The sequence below is a fragment of the Setaria italica genome, chromosome I (assembly GCF_000263155.2).
Source record: "Setaria italica strain Yugu1 chromosome I, Setaria_italica_v2.0, whole genome shotgun sequence".
In the NCBI taxonomy this organism is placed as follows: domain Eukaryota; kingdom Viridiplantae; phylum Streptophyta; class Magnoliopsida; order Poales; family Poaceae; genus Setaria; species Setaria italica.
In genome coordinates, this window is record NC_028450.1 from 10,463,798 (window position 1) to 10,470,670 (window position 6,873).

Below are 6,873 nucleotides of genomic sequence, written 5' to 3' on the forward strand. Positions count from 1 at the left end.
GGGCATCTGGCCAATTTCAAGCTGATGCTACGCTCAAAAACAAATTGGCATCACCAAAGCTGTCGTTGGCTTAACAATTACTACAGCAACTGTCAGTGCTGAAATAAGGGTCCATCATGGTTCTCCCATAAGCCCACAAGTTGATGAGGTGCTCATTCCTAATTCTCTCAACCAATTCTTAGTTCAGTGTTGTGCATCTGCACTCCAGTCTTTGGTAAGGAATAGGCTGAAAATATATGCATTCAGATACGTTCAAACACCATAATAGGCAGTGTCTATATTGGCTTCAAAAGAAATGAGCCTTAGTCATACAATACGGTTTTTCACTTGTACTCACGAAAGTTGATCATTGATTTAGTTAACCATCCTAATCAACATGGGCCGCTATAATTGGCTGGTGAGGTTCTAAGCATGCAAAGCACCGTGTAAATATAGTATTAATAGCATCAGTGCCTGGTGATTTCATCACACCATACATCTAATTTCCCAACTATCATTCAATATAATGTAATATGAAGCATATAGAAATATGCAAATCAAATATCATATTCTGCAGTCCAGATCCTTGACGCAACAAGTCATGCAAAATATCACATTCACAGTAAAAAAAATGATCTTGTTTTTGGAATTGGAAAACAAAAACAGCTCCTATCGTACCTTTTGTGGAAGTAGAGTAAGAAGCTTGTGCTTGTTGCTGAGTATTATCGATGGCGAGGATGTCCTGGGCTCCTGGCCATGCAACTCAAATATCATATTCTGCAGTCCAGATCCTTGACACAACGAGTCATGCAAAATATCACATTCACAGTAAAAAAAATGATCTTGTTTTTGGAATTGGAAAACAAAAATAGCTCCTATCGTACCTTTTGTGGAAGTAGAGTAAGAAGCTTGTGCTTGTTGCTGAGTATTATCGATGGCGAGGATGTCTTGGGCTCCTGGCCACAAAGCCGCAGCTATGTATAGAGGCAGGAACGCAACCTTGATTCCGATCCGTGTCCGTCTTGATTCCAATACGTTTCGGTTGCAAACTCTCCTTCCAGTCTGTTCCCGAGTCAGCCTCGATTCCAATCCGTTTCGGAATCGAGCTCGGCTGCCAATCAATTTCAAGCGTGTATCAAGCAGCTGATAGCATCATTTCTTAGTGCTGTGTTCCTAACCAATTTAGTGAGATTTACAGGTTGGAGACATGCATTAGTTAATAACATAAGCGTGTATGATTCAACAGACAAAAAAAGTCACTTCAGAAGTTCTTCGTTCTTTATTTTGGATCCAACAGTATGATCCTAGCCTCTTGGTGATTGCCTTTTCAGGTCTACTGGTCAATGGTGCACTCAAGTTTCAACAAAAACCAAAGGCAACTGTAAGTAATCAGATAGATCAAAGAAAGGGGGAACTTGGCTTCTCCTGAACTAAGAGCTTTCATCAAGATATAGTAACTTTGCATGTAAGGACTAATACGGTATACATTGCAGTTCAACAAATCCAACATGTCACTGAGCTGATGATACATATATGAAATGAGTGAATAATAAATATTCCTATAAACAAAAAGGTCCAACTGTAATAGTAGACAGTTTCAACATGATCTCATACATTCTCTTTGCTTGCATAACTATTTTTAACTTTGAGTAGCATTGATACACCTAAGAAAGTCTCGAACACCGGCAGGCAAATTGTCTTCACATTCATTGTCCTTGTAAGTTAATAGTTGTGCCATAAATTGCTTTCTTAGTTCGTAGCCATCCTGTACATGCATATATGTATGCAAACAATTAATAATTAGCGTCATATATTAGTAACATTTGAAGTTCTAATGAAACTAACCTTTAAAATTGGCAACCGTAGTTCTTCATCTTTCCATATGCACATGAAGAGAGAAACAAGATAACCGGATAGTTCCCTGATAAGATAAGAACATCAAGAACATCAGTGAGTAATATAATACATATATTTTCATAATATGTTCGACACTGAAGGTTGAACTACTTTTGCATAAACAGATGTGCATGTTTTACTAAAAGAAAGAATTTGAAGTTATAGTCTTCACTGTACAGTGAATAAAGCAGTTATTATAAGAAATCAACTATAATAGAGAGTAAAATTGTAAAAGGTCTCTGCTCCAGAAGAAATATCGAGTGGGTACAACTCCTAACTATCAACTACAGGTGGAAGTAGAGCTAGATGATGAGATTTAGATAAGACTGTTCAATTGGTCATCTATTTCATCAGATAATGTTTGGAAGTTAATGGATGTTTAAGCGTTTAGCAAAACCAAAGCCATGGGCATAATAATCAGCAATAACATCATAGGCCTTGCATTCTCTATAGAAGTTAAAACAGCATCACAGCGTATATTTCATTAAAGTCAAAAGCAAGCTGTTATCTGCAATTTCACACACATTTCTTAATAAGCAAAAAAAGAAGTTACAATTGGATATGACATGTTAATTCTAACTTCCTGTGTGGCTTGTCAATAAAACAAAACAAACTCCCTTTGTGCTTTTCCCCAAGGGAAAGATTTATTGCGTCATTTGCAACAACCATCCAGTGGAAAAGGAAAGGAATGCCTCTGAATAGCAATTTTTTCTTAGATACCTCCCACAAGGAAGATTCTGAATCCTGAACTTGTATCATTATTCCTAGCTAAAGCTAAGGCATCCTAAACTTTTTTGTTTCATACTAAAGTTTGACCCAAACATGAAAACCTGAACAGAGCATTACATATACAAGTCTAATATGCAGGACAGAGCAGTGCATATACAGGTCTACTATGCAGGCCACCAGTATGATCAAGCTAACGAAATTACAAGGGTAGGGCAGTTAATTTAATCAGAGGAAGGTACATGTGGAGACCACGCTCAAAAACAAATTGGCATCACCAAAGCTGTTGTTGGCTTAACAATTGCATAGTCTAGTGGACATCTTAACAGTCAAATGCTAATATGATGTGCATTGTGCAAATTAAGCAGTTAGAAGTTACACTGTGAAACAGACTCCAACTTCTCTTATCCACATATCCACACAATTAAGGATGTTTGACATGTCAAATTCTAACACTTTGTTATATTTCTCAGTTTCTGAATAGGGACAGTATCAAAAAATCAGTACAGTGCTTTCAGTTCAAATTGGTAACTAAAAAGGACTCATCAAGTGCAGAAAATCTTGGGAACTGACTATGGATGAAAAGGTCTTATTGATCACATATCTAATAGTTTGATGTGTGGACTAAAGCCTGATGACCAATCCAACCAAATCGCGCTCATTAGAGACTACAACACAGTTAACTTGGACCAACCAGTAAGACACAGAATTTTACAATAAAACTTCAAATCAATCCTGAGCTACAACATAAGAACAGTGCTTATAAGAATGCTTACCTGTTTTCGATAGGAACATCAGATAAAATTATTTGACGCCATAGGAAAACATCCTCACTCCATCTAGAGCCAGGGCATACTTTTGACATGGCTTTTGGCAAGAATTCAGCAATACATAAAAGTTTCTTCACATATCTTGCATTTGGGTTGTATTTGTAAACAGGGTCAAGTGGAGTAGGGTCTAAAATATAGACTGTTCTTGTATCTTGGTTTAGTATAAACAGAATAAAGGTTTTATTGAATTGTACTATTGGTATAAGAATCTGCAAAATGCTATTTGTTACAACAAGAGCAAGAGCATTAAAATGTACAAGAAGGCTAGTAGCTATAATCGCAAGAATAGGTATAGGGAAGTGATGTCTTACCAATTTGCATCTTGAAACACTATAATTAACACCAGGCCAGCTACAAACGGTTTCTGCAAGTTGATCCACATCTAACTTTTTACGGAAGTTTGGGTGTCGTCCATAATCAGTAATCATCTATGAAAAAAAATATTGGTTAAAAACCTGAGGAAAAAAAAATATATTTATATTATGATTATAAGAACATACCCAAAACCTCGTGTCTAGATAATGCTTTGATATTGTTCCTTTGGTTTTCTTCATCATTTGGATCTCGTCAAACATGAATTTTCGAATAACCAAATTCATACAATCACAGTCCATGGGCAGATCTTCTTTCAAAATTTCTTGCAGCTTCCTGACAGTCAAACTAATGGAATATGGCTTGGAGTTTCTCACCCATACTTCTCTGCATTAAGACAAAAAGATGGTTTCACACTGTTATGTTGTACATTGTATTATTCTATTAATAAAAAAATAAACAGTAGTAATAAGAAGGTTCTTACTCCAAGGTCTCTGGACAATTAATTGATTTGATGTAGTCACAAAGGCCACCAATTAACTCATTTTCACTGATCTTAGAAAGAATAGACATTAATGATTGGTATTTTGTTTCCTCTAATAATGAATCTGTTGCCTTGGGTTCTTTTTGGTCATCTGAATTACCCAACAATGAGATATTTTTAGGAGTTGTTTGTGCTGTGTTTGTTTTCCAACATAATAGAATGCCTGCTAACTTATACCTAAAACAATTAATATCTTCCTGCATGGTAGCAATCATTATTAGAACTTGTAAAAAATTAGCATGTCATTGACTTTATATTATTTCATAAGTTAAAAAACAAAAACCTGTGTAATAGGATGAGATAGTGAATCTCCAGTCCAGTATTCCATAAACTTGAGCATGAACAGTCCACAAGATGAGCTGCATGGTTAAAAAACAATGAGTACTCCAAACAACAAAATAAATAATTTTATAAATGATAGCATATATTTTATCAACTTACCCATCTTTCTGAATTGGCTCTTGTAGTTGTTCTGTGATTATCCATGAAATAACCTGGAGGTCTTTCCAGTTATGGCTAATCAAGTTTTGTTGCCTTCCAATTATGTCCAAATGAAATTGTAGTCCTTGCAGCTGTTAAATTAATAATAACAGAAAAAATACATTTAAATATAGGATAAATTTATAATATCAAAGAAGAATGAATGCAGAAAAAACTCACCGTATCGGCAAGATCACCTCGGTTGGAGTCCCAACACAACGAGTCAAGTACTTGTATCTCACACTTCTGTGTGTTAATAATAGCCAAATACCAATGTGTTTCTTTGATATTTATTGGAATTAGAATCTAAAATGAAAAATTGAATTAGTACAACACATTAACAGTTACAAATTAAAATCTTAAAACCTTAAAAACATGTCAATTATAGAGATAGAAATTACCATTTCATGCTTTAGATAGTTTCTCACAATCTTTGTCATATGGTTACCATCTTGACCTACACCAAACTTGCCATCCCTTTTTAGAATTACAGAAATAAAGGGATTCTCAAAATAAAATTTAACATCATTCCTACTTTGTAAATGGGTTTGATACTTTATGCAACATATATACGCGCTGATGACCTACAAAGATTCAAATAAAAAAAATTTATTACAAAAGAAATAAATGTTAATCGAAAAAAATTCAGTTAAAGTACTTACATCATCATTTAGGAATTTTTTTGGATCTAGCAAACATGACAATTGAGATTGTGTGACAAAGATGTCATCTATCTTCACAAGTATATCATATTCCAAAGATGTTTCTATTGTTATTAGAGCACAGTAGTCCAGGTCCGTCATTTCATAATCTGCAAGAAATCAAAAAATTTATGGTGATGTTAAAAGTTCAAAACAACAACACAGTAAAAAAAAAATACAAACATACCTTGTGGGAGATAGTCATATGTTTGATCAACTTTGAATTGTTCATGATGATTTTCATGTTTCTCGTCATCTAATAGAATTCTTCTGTCATTATCTGATTCAAATTCAATCCAATCAGAACATGACACTTTCTTGGCTACAATTGAATCAATAATATAAGGATCTTTTTCCTGAAAAAAAAACATAAAAATGTCAAATCATTAACCAAAACACTAAATTAAATGAACAAGATAAATACTAACCGGAGATGATGATGGCAGGGTGGTTCCTGAGGAAGGCGACAGTGAAATGTCAAGATCATTCATCTGATCACCTTTTTCTTCCTTCAAGGGCTGAGCATCTAAATCATAAACATTGCTTGATTCAATGTTATCACATGATGATGCCAGGGAGGTGGATGATGGAGGCGATGGTGATAGATCACAATCATTCAACTGTTCACATTTTGCTTTCTTTAAGGGTCGACAATCTAAACCATCAGCAATGCTTGATTCAATGTTATTATAAGAATCCATTTTCTACAAAAGCAGCAAAAATGAAAAAACTCTAATCAGTAACCAAATTGAAAACATATAGACAATGGAATCATGGCCTAAGAGGAAACTATTGGAGATTCATGGACTTGGGACACATTTGGAAGACAGATATAACATGTGTTGTGTTCAACTTATGGAAAGCCTTTGTACTCAAGATTTCACATCGATTAATGTTTGTTTCCAAAACACTTTGACAGAACAAAGAGACATGAAATACATGGCATAAACTACATAAGAGTTATCTTCAACTCAGAAATAACATGATAAATTAACAGATATATAATCACAATGACTCAGAAAGCTCATCTATTATGTAGCAGTTCATGATACATGCCAAAATTCAAAGAGGGGAAAAAGCTTGACGAGGGAAAAAAGCTACACAGAATTTAAAGGCCAAATAGCTTCGTATTAAGTAAATGGTTACGTACCTTTTGTGGAAGAAGAGTAAGAAGCCGCACACGCTAGGGCACACAAGTTGTTGGCGTCGATGGAGGAGATCTATGCGCGTGTTGCTGAGCACTTTGGCGACGGCGAGAAGGACCTGGGCTACTGGAACTCTGGCACAAACATGTCCAAGATTGCCGACCCCGCAGCTATTTATATACAGGAAAAACCGCAACCTTGATTCCGATCCGATTACGCCTCGATTCAGATCCGGTTGGGCAACGAACTCTCCTGACAGT